The following is a 22,447-nucleotide window of genomic DNA, read 5'->3' as shown; positions in this document are numbered from 1 at the left end:
TTAATTCTCCACCATCTCTCAAGAACATGAGAAAAAAGATGGCAAATAAATTTTGACAACTGGTTAGCAAATGAATACTTATTTTTAATAATTCCTAGGAATACTTGAAAAAATCCTATTTAATTTTTGTAAGTATTTTGTAATTTTATTTTTCAAATGATTAAATTTACTTCTTGGGAGCCATTCCATAAATCAAAATGCTGCAAGTACTAGACTATTACTCTCAAATAAACATAACATTATGTTAATAAGTTATCTGAGATATAAGTTTTTGAGTAATGGATAGTTATTTAAAGAAAAGTAAAAACCTCAAAAATTCTACAAAGAATTTATATGGAGATTTGATCTGGATCTGACCTTTGCCTATACACAGATAAAGGCTAAGAAATTAGGTAACTTGCTATCCAACAGGACATGTTGATGGTCATTTATAGCCTTTTTCTCTCACTATTTCCCATTTTCCTACTGCACGATGCTTGCAGATGCCTACTTATTTCCTCACATCAAGTCAGATGTGAAGTATGAACACCGTATGCTGTGCAAAAAAGACCTCTAGAGAAAAGTAATCAAATGAAATAGCAAAATAATTTGCCTTTGAATTTTAAAAGTAAAATTTATTTATTTCGTCTTTATAAAATGGCCTCCTACTTCCAGGATATTTGAATTCAGCTATGTTGAGTGGGGAGGAAGGAACTAGTTGAACAATTTGTGAGCACAATCTTTTCCATTAAAATGAGCCATCTGAGGAGAATGTTTCCATGTTCTGTAAAATTAATTAGGCTTACTAGGATTTTAATTAAGAAATTCTGACACCTACATACCAATTTTAAGAAGTTATGTTTTCTACAATAACTGGATAGAAATACTTATTGTCCCATTATAATTTATAAATATATTATTAAAACCAAAATACTTTCTCAAAAGTTTAAATATATTTCCTGAAAACTGACATACCTTTGAATGCCTATAGTAGAAATGCTATCCATAGTTTATTTCCAATTCATAACTACTTTTCTCTAAAACTCAACTTGTAAATTATTGCTTCCTTATAAAAGGAATGTGGCATATACAACATACTGCTACAAAACAAACATAAGAACACTCTGAGAGAGAACGAGAGCACCACAGGGCTTGCTGGGAGCGAGAGAGCCTAACCCTGGAGCCTGCAATGATTAGAAAAAAGAAAGAGAACTGGCCAGAAACCAGCTTGGCCACTGCAGAATCTAGGGGGAAGTGACTAGATCTTAATGAAATTCAGTAAAAATATGAGAGAGAAGTGATGGTTATAAAATGGAGATATTTAGAAACAGAGCCTGCATTTAGTTCTCTTGGGTACCTAATAGCTGGAAGAAGCTCAACTTCACTGAGTCACCCACCAAATGCACTGTGATAATGTCAGGCCAAGGCAGGGACGACCACTGTCATGACTTACCCATGTTGAGGGCAACATGCGGCAGATTCTGGGATCCTCGGGGTTGGCGGTTAGGGAAACAGGTAGCTGAGACCCTGTTTAGGGGTAGAGAGGTGGAGGGAGGCAGGCCCTGGGAGAACAAGCTCCAAGCCCCAGACACATACTTCACTGTCTCTGTGGACTTCACTTAATAAAATTCAAATAGAAACCATTAAGAATTACATTCAATAACTATATTTCAGGATGGCAGCTACAGAGCACTCTACCCCGAGGGTGGGAGCCCATTTGCATTCAGGTCCCTGTGCAGCTGCACTGACCACATGGATGCGAACACCTGGTGCTGAGCGGTGTTCTCTGCGTAATGGACACAGCATTGAGGAAAAAAAGAAGACAAAAAAACTCACCAATACAAAGTTTATGTCCCAATCATGGAGAAGATTTTAGACAAAATCAATACATTGTATAAAGTTAGAAGATGAAGAAAAATAAATCAAGGAAGGAGGATATGGAGCTAGGAGAGTAGCAATTTTGAAGAGGTTGATCAAGGCGAAGGTCTTCTTGAGCAGTCGATAATGGTGCAAAATGTGAAGGCTACGAGGAAGGTGAGACTTTGAAGATCTTGAAGACATTCCAAGCAGAGGGGAGAAGAAATCCACAACTGGAGCATGCACAAATTGCTGGTGAAAAGGAAAGAGGCTGGTGTGTTGGAGGAGAATGAATAAGATGAAAGGTAGAATAGTCATTGAAGATGAGACCCCAATTTTAAAGGAATCCAAAGTGTGGTGACCTGTAGACAGCTGAAAGCATTTCAGCTTTTACTTTGAATGAGCAAGGGAATTCCTAAAGAGTTTTTAAAAGGAGGAAATAAGTTCTCCACCTTTTGAAAGACTCTCTCTGGCTGCTTTATTGATATAGACGGTAGTGGCGCACGAGTAGAAACAGAGAGCCAGTAGAAAGTTATTGCAACGATACAAGTGGAAAGGTGACCACTAGTGCTCCACCTATTAGACTCACATCCCATACAGCAGTAATTAAGAAGTGGGAGAAAGTCATGCCCATTTAACTTTTGAGGGAATGTTATCATAAGACAGTAGCATAGGAAGAGGCACAGTAGGAAATCATGATGAGGTGATGTAAGAATGGTCTGCTTCATTTATACCACCACTGGGATATGGGGATGTGCCATTTTAATTTACTCTCCTGAGGTACAGTGACCAATCAGGGCACAGACTTGGAGAAATCCAGGCAACTGATATTTGCCCATACTTCCACGTTCCTCAAGAAGGGCCATATAATTTCAGAACATATAAATTAAAAACTCTGTCTTCAGTCACATGTGTGATTCAGGTGGGGCATTAAAGAGAGCTGGATTTCTTAATGAAATACAGTTCTCAAAACAGAGCCTGCAAACCCACTCTAAACAAATGTCCTTCTGTATAAGACAGCTGCCAAGTTGTCAAAACAGAAAGTCATTTATCAATATCGCTCTCTAGAAATATTAGTCACTATCTGCTCCCTTGTAAAAAATGTTTTGTTTTTCATATTTACATCCATGCTGTTAAACTCATTTAAAAGTTGTAGGAAGTATTTTAAAAGAGGTCTAAACATAGACTTACTAGTTGCACCAACATCTAACAAGCAGATTACCATGTGGGATTGTCAAACTCATGTCTACACCCACCTAAGTCTACAGGTAAAGCATAAGTTGAACTTGACTGAAAACCCTTTGGTCATTCTAGGAATCTTACACAAGAGAGAAGAGGAATATCCTAATTTTACTTGGATATCTCCTTCGTTAAATTCATTAACAGCTTCTATCAATTAAGTACCACTTTCTCCAAAAGTAACAGTATAAGGAAGTTTAATTAAACATATTCTCCCCTATGGTAACTACTTCCCAGAGTGCCCTTTACTCCTAGAGACACAATGAACCCCAAAACCCAAACCTGAAAATCCAAAACCCCCAAATTAACAAGGACTTTCTAATGTATAGGAGGGACTTTTACAAACTGATTCAGAGTATGGAGGAAACTGACCAAGTTTGAGCAACTGACCCCTCACTTTCCAACTTTGCAATCTTTAGGGAAAAACCTAATTGTTATTTCATTAAAGAAAGCATGCTAAAATTACGTTTAGTTTTTACTTCACTGAATGCAATGGTAATGCGTGATCTTTACTGAAAATATTAAAGAATGCTAAAAAAGAAGAAAAAAATTTAAATTGTCCTTTTAACTCAAAGATAACCATTATTAACATTCAGGGTCTTTCTAATATTTTTTTTTAATCTATCCTTGATGATACCGTGTTTCCCCCAAAATAAGACCTAGCCGGACCATCAGCTCTAACGTGTCTTTTGGAGCAAAAATTAATATAAGACCCAGTATTATATTATATTATATATTATACTACACTATATAAGACCCAGTCTTATTTTACTATAAGACCAAAATACACATTATTTTGCTCCAAAAGACACATTAGAGCTGATGGTCCAGCTAGGTCTTATTTTGGAGAAAACACGGTATGAATTTTTTTATATTGGAATTGTTTGGCACTTCAATTCAGGCCTCTGCATCTGAAGTTCCATTGGTTCCCTCATGATGTGTGTGACTTTATATCTTATTTTCAGAAAAATCTTTGAACTATGTGTTCCTTCAAACATTCATTTATGATTCTGAAAGTGAATTTTGGTTTGGAAAAATAACCTGCAAGACTAAAGGATGAATTCCTATTTCTACAAAAGAGGCCAGAGCCCAGAGCTCAGTGAAAATTAAAGCAATAATTTTCCCCCTCTGGTTTCTGTGGTTTCTTATCCTTTAAGTTTGTATCTCTAGGGAAGACCTACTGTCAGCCATTATGGCTGTGGTTTATGCAATAACAACCTTAAAACTGTGGCAGAAACTAACCCTCATGGTTATTACTCAGTGTTTATTATAATTAACTATAAATAAAGGGTGCGTTAAAGACAAAAATAATCTCAGCCGAATAAGGTAGTTTGAAAAATCTCAACTGCTATCTCTTAGCTACCAGAACATAATCTAAAAAATCATAATCTTATCATTATGGAAAAAAGTTTTAATCTGTTTTAAGAACCTCTACGAAATTCTGATGCAACTAAGTACACAGAACCATTTTGAGAAGCCACTAATTGAATCTAACTAGATTTGCTTTATAGTTCATTCCACGTTTTCATATTCTTTCACAGTGCAGTGAATTGTTTGAGCCAAAATTTTAGATGCTAGTTGTGACGTTAACAGCCACAGGATCCTACTTCGTATTGAGAAATGTATTGCAAATGTAAGGAGGAACCCAGGACTAGGTAGAGATTCTCTAACTCTTTAATAGAGAAACGAGTACCATGTTTCCCCAAAAATAAGACCAGGTCTTATATTCATTTTTGCTCCAAAAGATGCATTAGGGCTTATGTTCAAGGAATGTCATCCTGAAAAATCATGCTATGGCTTATTTTCTGGTTAGGTCTTATTTTCGGGGAAACATGGTATTTTAAAAGTACATATTCTGTGCTCTATTTCCAGAGATGATAACTTTGTAGACACTGACTCAATAATTTGCAACTTTCATAAATAACCAAGGAATACTTATGTAACATTTCTTTGAGAAACACTGGATTAGAGAATGTTCAGTTTGCTTTGGGTGATTAAGATCATTATTAGGAAGAAAGCTCCATAGATGATGACTAAGTTAGAACACGCACAAAGTAATAACACTGCAATCTGGTCTTTTTACAGTATCTACTGCCATGTCAACTCAAAACACTTTTGCATGTGTAATTGTACCTAGACAGGGTGATGAGCAATAGATAGATATATAAATAGATGGATGCATTTACTTATATTGATGTGTGTGTGCATATGTGTTGGGGAAGAGGAAGTGGGAAAGGGAGAGGGGGTGAGAGGAAAGGAGAGAGAGAGTGAGGGGCAGAGAGGAGTGGGGAAGAGAGAGAGGGAGAAAATGCCTGTATTATCTAAAGATCAGTTTTTTTCTAATATATAAAATTAGACTATAACAAGAGTTTTTTCTTAAAAGATTTTTTTCAAGTTTGCTTGACTTCATTAATCTCTCCAGTCAATCACATCAGAAAGAAGAGTCCTTAAGAAAACTTTTAACTCTGTAAACAGGTCCTTGGAGGCAACCCTTGGAAAAAACTCTTGGATTGATTTTCCTATCATGTTTTGACATAGCATTAATATTGATTGGCAAAGGAAGGTGGCATAAAAATAGTACCAAAAGACAAGGCATAATTAGAAGAACAAAAAATAGCCCTGACAATATTAAGTAAATGATTCCGCCATAGTGCAGAATAATTTGAAGTCACAGAAAAACTAGGGACCTGCTTCGGTCCACTTTGAATAGCATGTAGTAGTTAACTAAAGGAAAACCATACTGCCTAATAACATAAATATAAATACACATATATCTTACATATATATATATACACATATATACATATATACATATATATATACATATATACGCATATTTAAATCTATGTGTGTATCTATACATAGGCTTATATATAGATACACATATAGATTTAAGTTTTTACAGAGGTTTCAATATTCTTGGCACTTTACAATTTTTCTTAAGTAAAAATGATTTTGTGTTTTTAATTTAGAGGGTTATGCTTGATCTTTTGTCATTAGATACTAAATGAGTAAGTCCTAAGCAGGACGAGGGTAAGCTAGAAAGTACAGAACATGTACTGCTGTGTCATCATCTTCCACATTGCTCCAGAGTGTTCCCTGTTTCCTTGCTCCTACATCTCTGCACAAAGCTATGTTAGGAAGTAACTGATAACACTGAGCATTCCAAATTACAAAGGCAGGACAACCTCAAAATGTCATCATGTGAGAATAGTTTACCTCTTTTTATTTACTATTTTAATTTTTATTTAAATTGCAAATGAAAATATTATAGTTTAATACATCAAGTAAAAACTGCAAGACATATTGATGAAAAACATTTGCCCTTTCTATTTACTATTTCTCTTCCTCAGAGGCCACCCCTTTCAACTCGTTTAGCTGATAATTTGGTATTTAATTACATATTTGTAAATTACATATTTATACTACTGTTTCTTGATTTTTAGTTTTTAAAAATATCCAGTGTAGATTTAGCTGATCTCCAACATGAGTGAACTCTGAAACACACTTTCCATTCCTCCATCTTCCCAATAGTTACATAATAATGTTTGCTAAAGTCAATGTTTGATGTCAATATTACATTGTAAATAAAATGCTGAAGGACATTATGATTTCATTTTCTTTTATGTACAACTTTTTATTTTCCTTGAAGTTATTTTTGCTTTGTTTGCTTTGTTCTTTGTAGCTTAATGTATCAGTTAGTGACTCCCAAACAAACCTTCATAATTATAAATTTCCTCTTAAAATATATATATATATTTTAAAATCAAATATCCTCTTTGATGTAGTTTCTTTTTTAAAATACTCCTGGAATCCTCAACCCTTCAGCTCATATCTTGCTGCTAGTTTCCAAACTCAGTGCAAAGTTGTAATCCTCGGCTCTTCAGTTTCCATGTTTTGGGGAGATTCTTTCCTACTTACAATTCTAATCCTCTGTGTCTTAAAATATATTTCATTCTATTAATTCATTATCTCATTATTTGTGGAGTGCCTCTTTCAATAGAGACCTTGGAAAAGGTACAATGAGGAAAATTTTAGATAACTTGAATACCTGAAAAATATCCTCAATCTACTCTTATAACTACTTGGTTTATTCATCAAGTAGAGAACTCTAGGTTCAAAACAACCTTCCTTCACTATTTTAAAATAATGAACCCATTGTCTTCTAGATTCTAGTATGGCGTTTGGAGATAATACCATTTTGATTCCAAATATTTGTAACATGACCTATTCTCTCTCAATTTCTTTCTATCTATCTATCTATCTATCTATCTATCTATCTATCTATCTATCTATCTATCGTTTAGGATTTTTCTCATTGATCAGATTCTTTTTAATATGCCTTTTTAATGCATTTTCTAGACATTATGGGATCTATTCAATCTGGAAACACTTGTTATTCAGTTTTTTCAAAATTCTAAAAAATTATTTGTTTGAGAAATTTCTGCCCTCTAGCTTCTCAGTTCTCTTTTTCCAGAATTTCCATAATTTAGATGCTAGACTACTATATTTATTCCCTAAAATCATTATTTTTCACTTCTATTTTCCATCACATGGCCTTTTTTCCTACTCTTTGAGACAGTATCACAATTTTATTTCCAATTATTTTATTTTTAATTTCTGCTATATTTTAAATATCCAGTAAGAGTTCATCTTATATTCTAAACTTTTACCAATATCACCCTCTTTCTTATGTCATGGAATATTCTCATTTCCTTTCAAAATTTTATTTAAATGGATAGATATAAATGTTTATTCCTGTTTCCTGCAAAAATATATACGTATTTCTATCATTTACTTTACACCGCTTCATTTTGTCTTTGCCTTTCAGATTCAATTGTTTACCTAAATGTCTTGCCATTCTTTGCTATGAATTCCTATTTAATAGGAAGCACTGGAAGGGATACCCATGTTCTGAATGCATGGGTACAGCTTGCAAACTGGTAGTAATCCAGCTCCAGCTTACATATTTTGATGGGGAATTCCTAATGACAGTATCATTAAGAATATTGTCTTACACAGCCTTTTATCGAGAAATGAACCCTTCACTCTCCTAATTAAAGATTTTAAACCTGACAGTAATCTGTTAATGTGGAAATGGGCTGGTGAATCTCACAGTTTAGTGTATTAAATTTCACTTAACATTCCTGTCATCATCTGTGACTGATATTCTGGGTCCAGATTCCTTCCAGTTTGACTGTTGACAGAGTGAAATTTCTTCTGCTGACTCTAAACAAGGATTGTTGCTGGCTGTTATGATATGAAAGGGATCAGGTAACAAAAAGCATCTTATACGAATTTTATAAAATCCTCTCTACCTGCACTTCCATTTATGGAGATCCTTGTTGCCTCCAGTATCTCAGCCTTTCTGTGGTCAGCTGGTGTAAATCACCTGTCTTTTGCACTTCCCTGACTACTTGTTTACATTTCAAAATTTCCTGCTTTTTTAAAATCACTGAACATGCACCTATCTGTTTTCCCACTTCCACAAATATACTGTAGTCATATCTTCTCTCGTTTTCCTGGCCCTTTTGTATATATCTATTGCTTTACTGTAGTAATTTTAGTGAGTATTGGAGACAGCAAAGGTAAAAACATGAAATGAATCTTTTGTGCTCAGTGGAATGCTCCGGTATTCAAGTCTGTAATGTTTTCATTTCAAACATAATATACATGATAAAGGAACAATTTTATATTTCTTAAAATCACAGTAAACATGTGGATGTCTATTTTCATGTGTTATGAATAAAGCTACTGTACATATTTGATTTTCATTTGAATAATATTTACATTTATAGTATGGCTCTTTTATGGATTTACATGAATTTTGGACCTGGCTATCTCTCGTTATTTTAATATTTTTCTAACTTACTGACAATTTATTTTCAAATATGTTGTCTAGTAAATATTTTTAGTATTAAGGCTACAGAGACAAAATAGTTGTCCATCACCTCCTTTAATTACATCTTCTAGGAATCGTATTAGCAGATTTTGGGGAAATAGTACATATATCAGAAACAAAATATCGGTATATAACTGTGATTATTTAAGTATAAGTCTATACAAAATTATACAAACAAAACAAAACAAAACAAACATTGCAACTATGGAAACGGTCAGAAGGAAAGAATGAACAACTGGTTCTGCAGCCCTTCCATCCAGTCTGGGGGACATCTGAGGCTTTGACCCTTAGTCAATTCCTCTTATACCAAACACTATCAATAAAAAATTCACATACATATTATCAAATGTACATATTATCAAAGCCATTAAAGCTTAGGGCCTTGTTTCATTGCCGCATGGTCTTTTCCTATTGCTTTTTTCTGAAATAGCACTTTCAGACTTAAGAAATAAAGGTCAGACAATTGGGGTGAATTATAAAGCAATATGGTAGATAGGAGTCAGCAATGATTTGGTGGGGGTAATAAAGATACTGACCAATAACATCATTAATTAAATAGAAAAATGAATTAGCAAGCAGAAACTCTAAAGTGCCACCCTTCTTCACATCTCAGCCTAGATATGAATAGCTTTCCCTGGACATGAGACTGACTGTATGATGTCTAGCAACAGAGGAATTCCCAGAGAATTCAGTTTAAAGCCAAAGTTAGGACTAGAATTTTGGTTCCATTAAAGTCAGCTGCATGAAAGATGAAAAAAAATAAGTCAAAATTGTGTATTTAGTCTCTTTGGTATCTACCTTTTTTTCAGTTTGAATTAGTTTCAGCTGCAGAAAACTAACAAACAAAAAAAGTTACAGAGGCCTAATCAAGACAGAACTTCTCTGGCACACAAAATCCCAAGTTGTGGGTCGTCCAGGGTTGGGTGAACGTCATCAAGGAGATGGAGTTCTATCTTTCTGTTGCACACCGCAGCTTGGCCACACCGCAGCTTGGCCACACCACAGCTTGGTGTCTTGTGCTCAAGTACTCTTCATGGCACAAGAGCTTCTGGAGCTCTGCCCAACACATCCAACTCCAGGCAGCAGGACAGAGTAAGAGTAGAAGGAGAAAGAGTGCTTCTCCCAATTTGGTTAACTCTAATAGCTACCTTTATAGTTTCTTAGTATCGTATTGGCTCACACTGTGTCTCAATATCACATCTCGATAAAAGGGAGAATGGGAAGTGTTGTCATTTAGCTGAGAATATGGAATACCCAAGTAATACTCCAGATCTGCTACTAAAGAAGAGAAAATGGATGTTGTGCAGCAATCAGTCTCAGAAGATGCTTGCATTTCCCCCCCTTCAACTGTTTCCCACTAACACATAAACCTTGCTAATTTGATTGCTATGATTGCTGATACATAAACCTCCGTCTTTGGCCTCTTCTGCTCTATGGCTTCCGTTTCCTGCCTTCTTTCCTTTTGTCCTTTCCATTTCCTTACCTAACCAGAATATACAACCAATATACCTTTATATTCATTTTCTTCACTATAAGTAATTCTATGTTTATATTGGTTTTAAAAGTAGCAAGACTATTTACTTTTTTTTCCTAAGGAAATTGATAAACTGAATAGGGATGTCTTCAGTTTATCGAACTGTGTGTGCTATCTTATCCCCCCTTCAGTTGCACTAGATGAAATAAAGAAAAACTCTAACCTAAGAACTGCCTCATGTCTTCTTCATCTTTTCAGAATAAAACTTTTATCCTCTTTGTTCACGGCTATGAGTCTTCTTTGTTCTTCTTTAAAAAGTATTAATTCATTTTTTTAAATTCCAACATTGAATCATATGTTAAACAAAATGCATCTTTTCACACTTGAGTTTCAAATGTATGATTATACTAATATACTAATTATAAGATACTAAAAATACCTTTTAAAAATTATAAGGAGTGTGGAATGATAATGTATTACTTGCAATTTCAGAGGAAATAAAAAGAAATTTTACATTATTTTCATCATATAGTTAAAGATTAGCAGCTGGGTAAAAAATCTAGAAAGTTATATTCAATCATCTCTCCCTAGCGCTGTGGTTGTCAAACTACAGCATGCATAAGACTTACTTAGAATCCTTGATAAAATTCACGTTTTTTTTACAGGCCTCTTCGCCAGAGACTCTGATTTAGGATATGTAATGGGGAGTCCAGGAAACTGTGTTTTAAATCAGCACACCAAGGTTCACAGGCAGGATGCCAAATGGGTCCTACGGAGAAGCAGGGTATGAGGTGATAGATCAAGGAGAACTTTTCTCATACTATAGGGGTTAAAACCAAATAAACAGCAGAAAATGAAAAGGACAATACATCCATGTTAGAGCCTTCTGTTGTTCAAGAGAACATACAGAAAAGGGAGAGTGATTACAAAATAAAAGAGCATCCCAATTTTAAGAGGAGCTAAAAGGAAAATTATTCTGATTTTGCACTCGGAGAGAAACTGAAACCAAAATACTACATAAAATATAAGAGAGTAATTTGTATCCAATATAAAATTTGGCAGAGAGTGATTATACTTTGTAACCAATCAAAAACAGGAAGCAAATTATGATAAATATTGCTATCAAATAAGAACAATATAATGATTACGTCAGTGACTTTTTTCCCCTCATCAGATGACTATGCGCTGATTTTTGTACTACGTAAATAAAAGTTTAGGACTTAAGAGTTCTACCCCTGGTGACAATTCCAATGCCCATTAGCTATATTATAAGAGACAATTGTGCTCCGCCTCAGTTGTGCTGATCCTAAAATTGGGGTGAAAATTTTTAAACAACTCATGAGACTGTGAGGATGATTAAATATGACAATATATGTAAAGTATGTAATACAGTGTCTGCTGCAAGAATGTCCAATATTCTTATGCTTACAACATACCCTCTCATATCGCCCAAAGCTGTGACAAAAAATAAATAAGGGTGAAATCAAGCAAATTCTCACGCTCTACAGCTACTAGGGACAAAAAAAAAACACAAGCAAACCACCATAACAAAACCCTGCTATACAAAGGCTTTGCCTAATCATGGACCAAAAATGTTTTATTCTGGAAGGACTCAGGTGCCCTTCAAGTTTTTGGCTGTCTTGAAAAAATTCTTTGGAGTGGAATGAATATAGAAATGAATAATTCCTGAAAATCCTCTGACAATAGATTACCAAGGTTCTCTTCCCTATACCCACTTTTTAGGAATTATAAACTGTCACTCATTCATATATGTAATCACCCCTGGAAAAGGAGGAAAGACTCGACCCCTTTCAAATAAAATCCTCCATTTATGCATCTATTTATCTAACCCCTGCCATTGTCATGGGTTTGGTTGGACCTGAGCAATTAGCTGAGCAATTCTATCTTTAAGGTCATTCCTGCTTGACAACCTGGACTCATGAACAGGATAGAATGTCTATTATCTTACATCATAGCTGATCTGTATTTATGAATTGCCTGAATCTATTATAGTTTACTTGCCTTCTTAAAGTAGGTACAAATTATCGTATTCAATTTCATTTGGTATTTTACAATGGAAATGCATCAATTAGTTGCTAGGAGACAGAAAAAACTAGAGTAGAAGAGCTTTCTGGGTTCATTCAGTGTAGGACATAACTAAATGTCAGGAAAAATTAAACAGCTGTAATTGTCATCTCTCTGCTGGTAGCAACCCAAACTAGATTTCCAATCCAAACATCTCTCCTGAGTTTTAGATCAATGAACTGAGTTGATTCCTGGATTATTATCAAACTGTAGTCTCACAAGCAACTCCTACTCAACTAATCCCTCCCCAAAGCTGTTCCTTCTACAGTTACCTTCTACAGTTCCTTCTAGAATCAGTTACCAAGCCCTGTTCTTCTCCTCTTTGTCTACTTCTTTATATTCACACTGGCAGCCTTTAACTGTGGTCCTCATCACCTTGTCAAAATTGCTACATTGCCACAACTGTCTCCCAAAGTATTTCCTTTCAGTTTTTCCCCTATATCAATTTACCTTCGAAACCACCACCAAAATAGTGTTTTAAACATTTCTGAAATTCTCCCCCTGTTACATCTTCCAGTGATCATCCATGGCGGAAAAGATAAAGGGCCATTTTTTTGGCGTTACACATTCTAGCATGCATTTATTATCTCATTCCAGCCTAAATATAAAGGATCAACTCCTGCCAATACAGTCAAAGCCTAGAAACCAATAACCACCACACACCTGCAACCACACAAACTTAGATTAATTTAACTTCTTGCAGTAAGGGAGAACACACATTAGAGAAACATGGAAGTGTCTCCGTAAAACAGAGTTAGGAGAAGCACATTATAATATTTGGACTCATGTTGAGAGGTTCTAAAAAGAACTTAGAGATGTGTCGACAATTTGGGATGGGATGCTGTCAGATAGCAGAGCCATGTCATTAGTTATTTTCATATTATTTATCTAGGGGGCAGTGGGTTCAATGTGGAGCTAGAACTGTCATTGACAAAGAAACAGTTGTCAGTCATGCTTTTTTGAAGAAGGGAAGGTTGGTTACTTTTGTGGTTGCCAAGTGTCCTTTACTCTGTCATACTTGATTGTGGTCACATAGAGGCCTTATCAGAATATTGATTATGTTCTGAGAAAGTTGTTTACTTTGAGATGGGAACACTATGGCCAAGCTGTCAGCTTCCAGCAGTGAGTTGCTAGAGTCCCGTTTCACTTTCTCACTACCCATGTCAAGTTCTGCTTCCTGGTTTATTAAACAAGATGCAGCTCCTTGAAAGACATGTGCTCTTCCTAATTTATGAGTCTTGACAGAAGCACTTCTCAGAGCTTGAAAAACCTCAACAGTACTCTTTCCAATACTTCCTCTTACTCATTCTTTAGGATTCTTTCCCTCTTACATGCATGCATGTATGTGTTAAAAGGTGGAAGTAATACATGAATGTGTTAATACTGATTTTTAAAAAAGAAAAGAAACCATGTAAGATTAAGTAAAATAAAGTGTCCTTTCACTAATCAATTCAAGCTGTCTTATTCTTCTTCCCAGTTTCAAAATAAGAATATAAAGTTTTTGTATTCAAGGTTAATACCTTAAAAAAATAATATACCAACAGCATAGAGATTCCTTAACTTTGTTTATGTATATCCTGTTTACTAGGAATAGATATGCAACCAATTAACATAAAAGTTATTTATTTGGATTTCAGAGGATTTTACAATATACTTAATACTAACTTATGTTCGTTGCTATGTCTTTCTGGAGACATGTTTTAAAGGGAAATGATTTTTCCAAATCAACTATTCTATAGAGATAGATTTTTAAAGAACTAATCTTGCCTTTGAAATCAAATTCTCTAAAGATATGTCAAAACAAAATATTTTAGAACTATATACAGAAAACATCCCTACAAATTGTAATAGCTGTGTTAAGTGCGTTAAAACAATGTTATTTATATATTTTTTAATTCACCAGAGTATTATTAACAGCAGCTTAAAATTGTAAATAATTTGCAATGCTTTAAATTCCTCTAAATAACCCTGTGATATAAACAATAAATCTTCACTACTACTTGCTAATTTAACCAGTATAATATAATTTCAGCAAACTCTAAAAAGGGTGATGAAATAAAACAAGAATTATCATAACAATGTTAGATCAAGGTATACAGAATGAGGTATAGAGAACAATTCTCTGGGTCCATTTACAGAACCTTGAGGAAACCAAGAGGTTAAAAGTAAATTAACAATGAAAAGCCCAATTGAACCATGCCGTGAAGTGTGCACATAGCACACACCTACCTCAAATAAAAATCCAAAAAGAATATGAATAATATAAAATAACGTTAATCTAAATATGTAATACAATAACATGGTTAGCATACTAGAGAGTCACTTGGGTAAACCAAAACACAATACAATTTAAATCTAAAGCACCAAAACAAGAACGCCGGTGAGGAATTTAAAGTAAACTTGAAACCATTCTGAACCAATCCTAGCTCAAAAAAAAAAAAAAAAAAAGTACTGACAGCAAAACAGTACTAATAATTAAACCAAACATTAAAAAGTATAGTATGGAAGAGAGAAACCTAATTTAAATATTAAAGAAACAGTATCACAAAGTAAAAAACAAATAAAAATAAACTTACTGTTAAAAAGAGGGAACGGTTCCAGCAAGTTCGCTTTTGCTACTCCCATCTGTGCGGCAGAACAGCGGGAGGAGCTTCCCGGAAGTGACGCAGGTGGTCCTTCCCATTCCGCCTGGTGAGATGGCTCACCCCCAGCCAGCTGAGCTCACTCGTGTGGGAGCAGGACCCACGGGCTTCTCCCTGTGCCTCCAGGCCACGGAAGTCGGCATCAACCCTGCTCAGTTCGCGCCGAGACTTCGTGTGGCGCATGATACCCAAGGTGGGTGACGTTTCTGGAGGCAGCCGATATCTTGCATCTGGTCCAGGTGCCCAAAGGGTCAATTCAGGTGTTTGAACGTGAAGATAAATTTTTGAGGGATATGCACCATGTATTGCTGAAGGTAGGTGTGTTGGAGAGCATCCTGCAATGCCCAGAACCTGAGCGTCTGTTCCACATCTCACTGGAGTCCCCAACATGTTGCTACGTGGTGAGCAAACTGAGACTTAACCATGCAGGCAGCACTTTGTCATTCTCTGACGGTGTATATCCTCTTGGTAGTTCTCTTGTGTATCCCCAACCGTTGACCCAGTGACACACCAAACACAGTGTTCTTGAGTTATGTATATATATATATATATATATATATATATATATATATATACACATTTTTTTATCACAGGTTCAAAATTTTAAAAAAAGGAAAGATTAAATCTTATACTTTGACGTATAAATTAACTAGAACATAATAAAGAACTTTAAAACACAGAAAACATACGCGCTACTTGTAAACAGTTAATATGGAAAAATTCTCTGTGACAAAATAATGAGAAGGATTTACAAGTGGAGGTAAAAAAAAAAAAGTTGAGCCAGGTGATAGCTCATTATCCAAAGCAGAATTTAAGTTCAACTTTGAATTGACCTTAAGAAGAACCAATCCTAGTATAAATTTAAATGTTAATCAGAGTACATACACATCATTTGAAATAGGATAAAACCTTCCTCAGAGAGTAATCACTCGTAAAATTATAATTGGCTGAAGAGCAGCACCAATTACAAATGGATTCCAGCTCAACCATAACTAAATACCTATAAGCAAAACCACTTCCTAATACCATACTGGATTAATCTATTGATACACAGAGAAAATTTAACGTCAGTAATAAATACTTTTTTTGCATAATCCCTTACAAAAATTGATGAGCCACTGGTACAGGATAGGAAAAACGAAATTTGAATATACTTAATATACTGTTAATCTAAAATATAAATGCAGTAATGAAAAATTAAAGGTTAAAGTAACTTAATAAACATTCAACCTTACCTCCATTTATTTACTAAGAGAACTGTAAAACTTAAATTTGTTCATTGAATATGAAAACTAATTAAATAACTGAAGTACGCATAACCTGAATTATTTTGGTTGAGGTAACCTCAGAGGACAGAAGCCACCAAATGATCAAATCTGGACTAATCACTGATAACAAAATACATAATAATATATATTAATTATTGCAGTTTTATCCTTATTTACACTTTCTGTAATTGCAGAAGAGATAACTGTTAACAAAATGGAATCTGAATCTTACCTTTCTGATACAGCAGGCAGTGGGCACCTAAACTTAACATCAACATTTCTTCTGATTAATTGGACATCCTGAAGTACAGATACTTTGGAATAATTTTACATATTGTAACATATTGTTCAGGAAATAAAAAGTTTAGTTGCATGAAAATCTGAGCAGCACTATCAATTGGAATTTTAGGATTTATTATATACCACATCATAATTGTACCCTAACCTAAGTACTTAAGTAGATGTGCAAGCATATTTCATTTTTGCAATTGTAATTATTACTATAATTATTACCACAACAGAGGTAAAAGTCTTTGTATTACAAGAATGAAGTAATAAATGATCACCAGCTAGGCTTTATTTTCATAATTACTGCAGACAGGCTAACAGGAATTATCTAACTGATTATTATATATTGTTCAATAACATACATATTATGTTGCTCATTTCTATCACATCTATCTATCGAAGCAACATGAACTATCATAAGTAGCTTTGTTTACCTATTCCCATTATTTTCAAGGTATATGCTACACCTTATATGAGGAAAAGCCCAACAATTATTTGTAGACATTAATTTAACTTTCCTCTTGGCCTTTCTGGTATGCAGTGATGACATGTAGCCTATACAAATGCTAAATTCACTAATAGCAGTCATAATAAAATATGAATAATCTGACAGGGTTTTACCTCAAAACAAAAACAATTTACTACAAACATTGAATGACTTCACAGATACTTCACAGATACATCATGCTTTCAGATAACCTACCACATAAAAACATAAATATCAAGAAAGGAAGGAATCAAACCCATTCTACAGTAATTGGTTTCAAGCTAAGATTATAACCTTTATGAGCTTTTCTCGGCAAATAAGATATTGGTGAAAAAATTAACTGACTTTTCAAAGTTAATTTATAGATTAAAATTAATTTTCCCTTAGCATATCCATTCCAACTATGCTTTTAAGTATATATTTTCCATTACAGAATAATGCTTCCATTTCCATGTCTTATTATAGCATTTGTAATTATCTCTTTAGTATTATATATTTAATTAATAATTAAACAAGGAGGCCATTAGACTGATATGGCTCTAATGCTGTGGAGGCCTATGTAAGCAAACTGAAATGTAAGCCTATAAACGCCTCAGGGTTACAAATTCAATATACTAAGGACAACCAATAGCAAATAGCTAACTAGGCTTTAAGCTATAACCAGTCAATACTTTGCTTTCACCTTTTCCCTATAAAAGCCTCTTTCCAAGCTCCTGTTGGTGGAGCATTCCTAACCACGTCCGATTTGGTGCTGCCCAATTCAAATCAATTTTGCTCAAATGAACTTAAAAATTTTTAATATGTGTCAGTTTATCTTTTTATTTTTATTTTTAATTTTTTTTAATTGGGGAATATTGGGGAACAGTGTGTTTTTCTAGGATCCATCAGCTCTAAGTCAAGTCATTGTCCTTCAATCTAGTTGTGGAGGGTGCAGCTTAGCTCCAAGTCCTCTCGCCAGGATTTAAACTGGCAACTTTTTTGTTCAGAGCTCGTGCTCTAACCAGTTGAGCCATCCAGCCACACCTGTCAGTTTATTTTTTAACCTATGTTATACATCTAATTTTAACTTTACTATTAACTCACAAAAGCACAACATATGCTAAGAATTAGAAACAGTATAAGCCATCTTATATTTAATTATCTTAATTCTTATTGTTCTTCCATGATTGTGTATTATTAAATTTTGGGGAAAAAATAATAGTCCATTCCTAACTGTAGAAACAACACTGTGCCTATGAATTAAATTTATGATTATGTAGACAATAAGGTCTTAACTTTCATTCAGACCTATAATGCACAGAATTTTTCTCCTAGAAATTGATAGTAATGTAATAATCTTCATAAAACTATCGATATAAACATTAGTCTCGTCAGAAAATGTGGTCTGCCTATGAGCTGTTTCTTCTTTAAGTTCAAAAATAGGGCAAGTAAAATGAGAAACATTAACATCTACTAAATATGGTCTTTATTATAAACAGTGCTCTGAAATTGTATGCCTGAGACCATAACTTCATAGACATTGTGCTTGAGACAGTAGCTTTAGAATATTTTGAAAATTGGCCCACATCAATACTGTAAATTCATTGGGTAGCTAAATTATCATGAACATTTTAAGTTAAAGATGGAGAACTTCAATCCCTTGCCAGTGTCATGCCACAATTAGATACAGCAACATAAACCATTATCATCTTATATTTTCACTGAAAATATACTAATATTTTCAATGAAAATTTTCTGTTATGTTTTTGAACTATCACTCTTATCCAAAACAATTAAAATGCCAAAACTGAGTAACATTTACCCCAGTCACTCATCTTGAAATTAACCTAGAAGCACCCATCTCACTCACTATGGGCAGGAAAAATTATTACTGAGTTTCACCATAAAACTGAAGCTTCATTTTAGTGTATTTTCTATTGGAACACCTGTTATATCTTTGCTTACTTATAATTATCGTAACTCCTACATTATTCATTTAAACCAATAGTCTTAATGATATGATTTACAGCAAATATAGCTTGTCACCTGCTGATTGACCTAATTGGAGGAGCTACATTAGCCTATCAGTAGCTTCAATCATATTATTAATCTAGTATTTATTAGAATTTTAGAGTTTAAGGTTGTCCTAAATCAATCATATGTCTTCACCCTGTTAGGAAGCCTGTATTTAAAAATAATGTTTAATGACTCTCCATACACTTGCTTACCATACAATAAAATTAAACACCTGCCCGCTAACGGAAGCCTCATCTGCATCATTAAAGTTTCCATTTAAAATCATCAACCCTATTTATACTAAGATTATTAAACCATACACAAACAGTATGCTAATAATGAAGGGATAATGTCGAAAAGGATACTTTCAAAGGTCCCCATACATCAGTAGTACAAAAACAAGTTTATATGAAATAATCCTCTTCAGTGTATTAGAAATATTTGTATTGCGGGATATTTTAGAACTTTTAATCACTCACGTGTAGCCCATGTGCCAGAATTTGACAGAGGCTATCACGAGCATGAATTAAACTACTAAATTACTAAACCTATGAGTAGTATCATTCCTTAACATTTTTATCTTTCTAGCTTGCTGGAGTATCTACCCGCTAAGCCTCCAGTCTAAAGAAAACATTTTTTAAAAAGCCACAAATATTATTAACACTACTTATTAACGTTATCCTAGATATTTATAATTACTATGAAACATCAACTAATTCTGACAGCATCTATGACTCAATATTACTTATAAAAGATTGGTTTAATGGAATTACAGCAATTTACCAGGAATTACTGCTAAGACATGCCCCTTTTATATGCTTTATGTACCAAATAAAATTTTACTTCCTATCTGATCACTTCAGTTTTGAAACTGACTCCATTACTGACACTTTTAATTCTCACCTATTTCTTTATATAACAGTGTATTCATACTGATCTCATTCTTCTTGTATTAATTAATAACTCACTCTTAATCTATTAGTTTTGCTTTAACCCCCATGAAGAGTGATTAATTTATTAGTGTCAAAACCATTTAACATTATTAGTTTCTTTATTAGTTATTTCATATTCTGATTATTACAATTACTACCCATGTACAGAAAAATCAAGTCCATATGAATTTGATTTAAAAATCTAGAACTGTTTATCTACAATTGATAATAAAATCCTTCCTAGTATTAATCAAATCGTTACTGTTTAACCCTAAAATTTTATTCTTACTAACATGACCTTGGAGTTCTCAAGGTATCAACCTATAAATAAAGAAATGAAATAAAATAAAAATAAATAATATTAAATAAAACCTATTCTTACGATCCTATGAATCACAGATTGAGCCTGCAAATGAACTACAAAAAGACTTGTAAGAGTAAAAATTACGTAGTTTAACATGACAAATAATTTTGACACCTCATATTATGGATTATAACATAATTCCCTAATACCCCTATCAATATAAACCTCTCACTAGCTTTTATAATAGCCCTTCTAAGTCTTTTAATTTATCCCATAAAATAACTTCACTACAATATTTAGTGGAATATTATTTTTATTTATTATAATGTTTTATTAAAACTAAATGTTAACATCAAAACTACATTTTATATTTGCACCCCAGACAACTGCTTATGCTTAAGCACTTCTTGTAAGAGTAGTAGGCATGGCTGGGTTTTCATGTCAAAATTCTTAAAACATTTCAACTTTAAAAATTACTTTCCTACTTTAAGTATGCTGCTCCAAAACAAACAAAAACTGAATTAACTATGTCCTAAAAGCTCATTATTTAATAAATTTATTTTATAAAGAAATAAACTTAATATTTTTAACTGTCTTTCAACTTACTGTTGACATTCTTACCACTACATAGGTACAAGGTTGTTATCACTCTTAGAACGAGTTGCTAGCAAATTTCACCTATCTAAAGCACCTGAAATACCAAAATTCTACATTTCAGTATTTATTTTAGTTCAAATCATTTTAATCAAACATTCACTAACATAAAACTTACTCTGTTCTATATATTGTTTGAAGTAATATTAATTCCAGTACTTATTGTCATTTGATAAGAAAATCAGACCAAAAAAAAATGAATAGAGGATTCTACTTTTCATTCTATATATTAATAGGATTCTTTCCTCTTTTTGTAGCACTCATTTTATATTAACATCATAGACTCACTAAATTTACTGGTAATATAATGTTGTATTCCAGACTAATCCCCAATTGGTGATCTAATAAATTACTATAGCTAACGTGAATAATAGAATTTATATTAAAAAATACCCCTATAGAGATTATATCTTTGACTACCAAAAGTGCACAAATTGTACCAATTAAAGAATGAGATTATAGAGACAGGACCTGTATCATTTGTTTCATAACACTATGCCTTAATGTGTCTTTGAAATTGTCTTCCACTATTGGAGACTTAATAAACTATTTAAATACCGATTAATTAAAATAAATAGTGCTAAGTAGCTTATTTTATCCATTTGCTTTTGGAAAACATTTCTTTTGAATTCTTATTTTTCTAGACTCGAATCATTTAAATTAGTGATTAATTGAGTTAAATTAGTGATTAGTGCCACCCCTCATCTCAACAATTTTTCAATTGATTGTTTCCTGTACTTACTACAAAGAAAATTCTCAGTGTCACAATAAAAAGATCAAATTTCCCTAATTTTCATTCAGTGGGTAAGATAATCTAAACAGGTGGTTATCACCAAAATAAGCAATTGAAGTTACATAAAACTAGTCACTTATTCTTTCAGCCCCAACTTCTGCTCAGTTTAAAAGCAGAATTCTGGTCTCTCCTGTGGGAACACAAGCGTCGATAAGTATTATGAGTCCATGTTGTAAATAAATAGCTTGATTTCTGTAGCCTGAGTGTCCCTAGTATCCTCCATGTTTACGCATCTCTGAACAGTGAAAATAAAAAGAATTCTTTGTTTGGGCTTTTTCCTTTGATGATTTTCCAGGTGTACCTAATCAAGTAATCATCACTCAGGTAAAAATTTCCAGTGAATTGACTGACTCTAAATAGGAAAGAACATTTTCATGATAATAATGATCCTAATTCTACTCTAAACAAAGTGGTCAGAATTATGAATTAGGGACAAGAGAGTGCATTATAATGCAAATACTTAATGTGAAGTCAGAGAGGATTTGCATTGCTAAATGGACAAACTACATGCAAAATGTTAAGGTGTTTTTTATAAGAACTGTTATTAT

This window comes from Rhinolophus sinicus, linkage group LG04 (genome assembly GCF_036562045.2).
Source record: "Rhinolophus sinicus isolate RSC01 linkage group LG04, ASM3656204v1, whole genome shotgun sequence".
Taxonomy (NCBI): Eukaryota; Metazoa; Chordata; class Mammalia; order Chiroptera; family Rhinolophidae; genus Rhinolophus; species Rhinolophus sinicus.
This window is presented reverse-complemented; position numbering follows the sequence as displayed.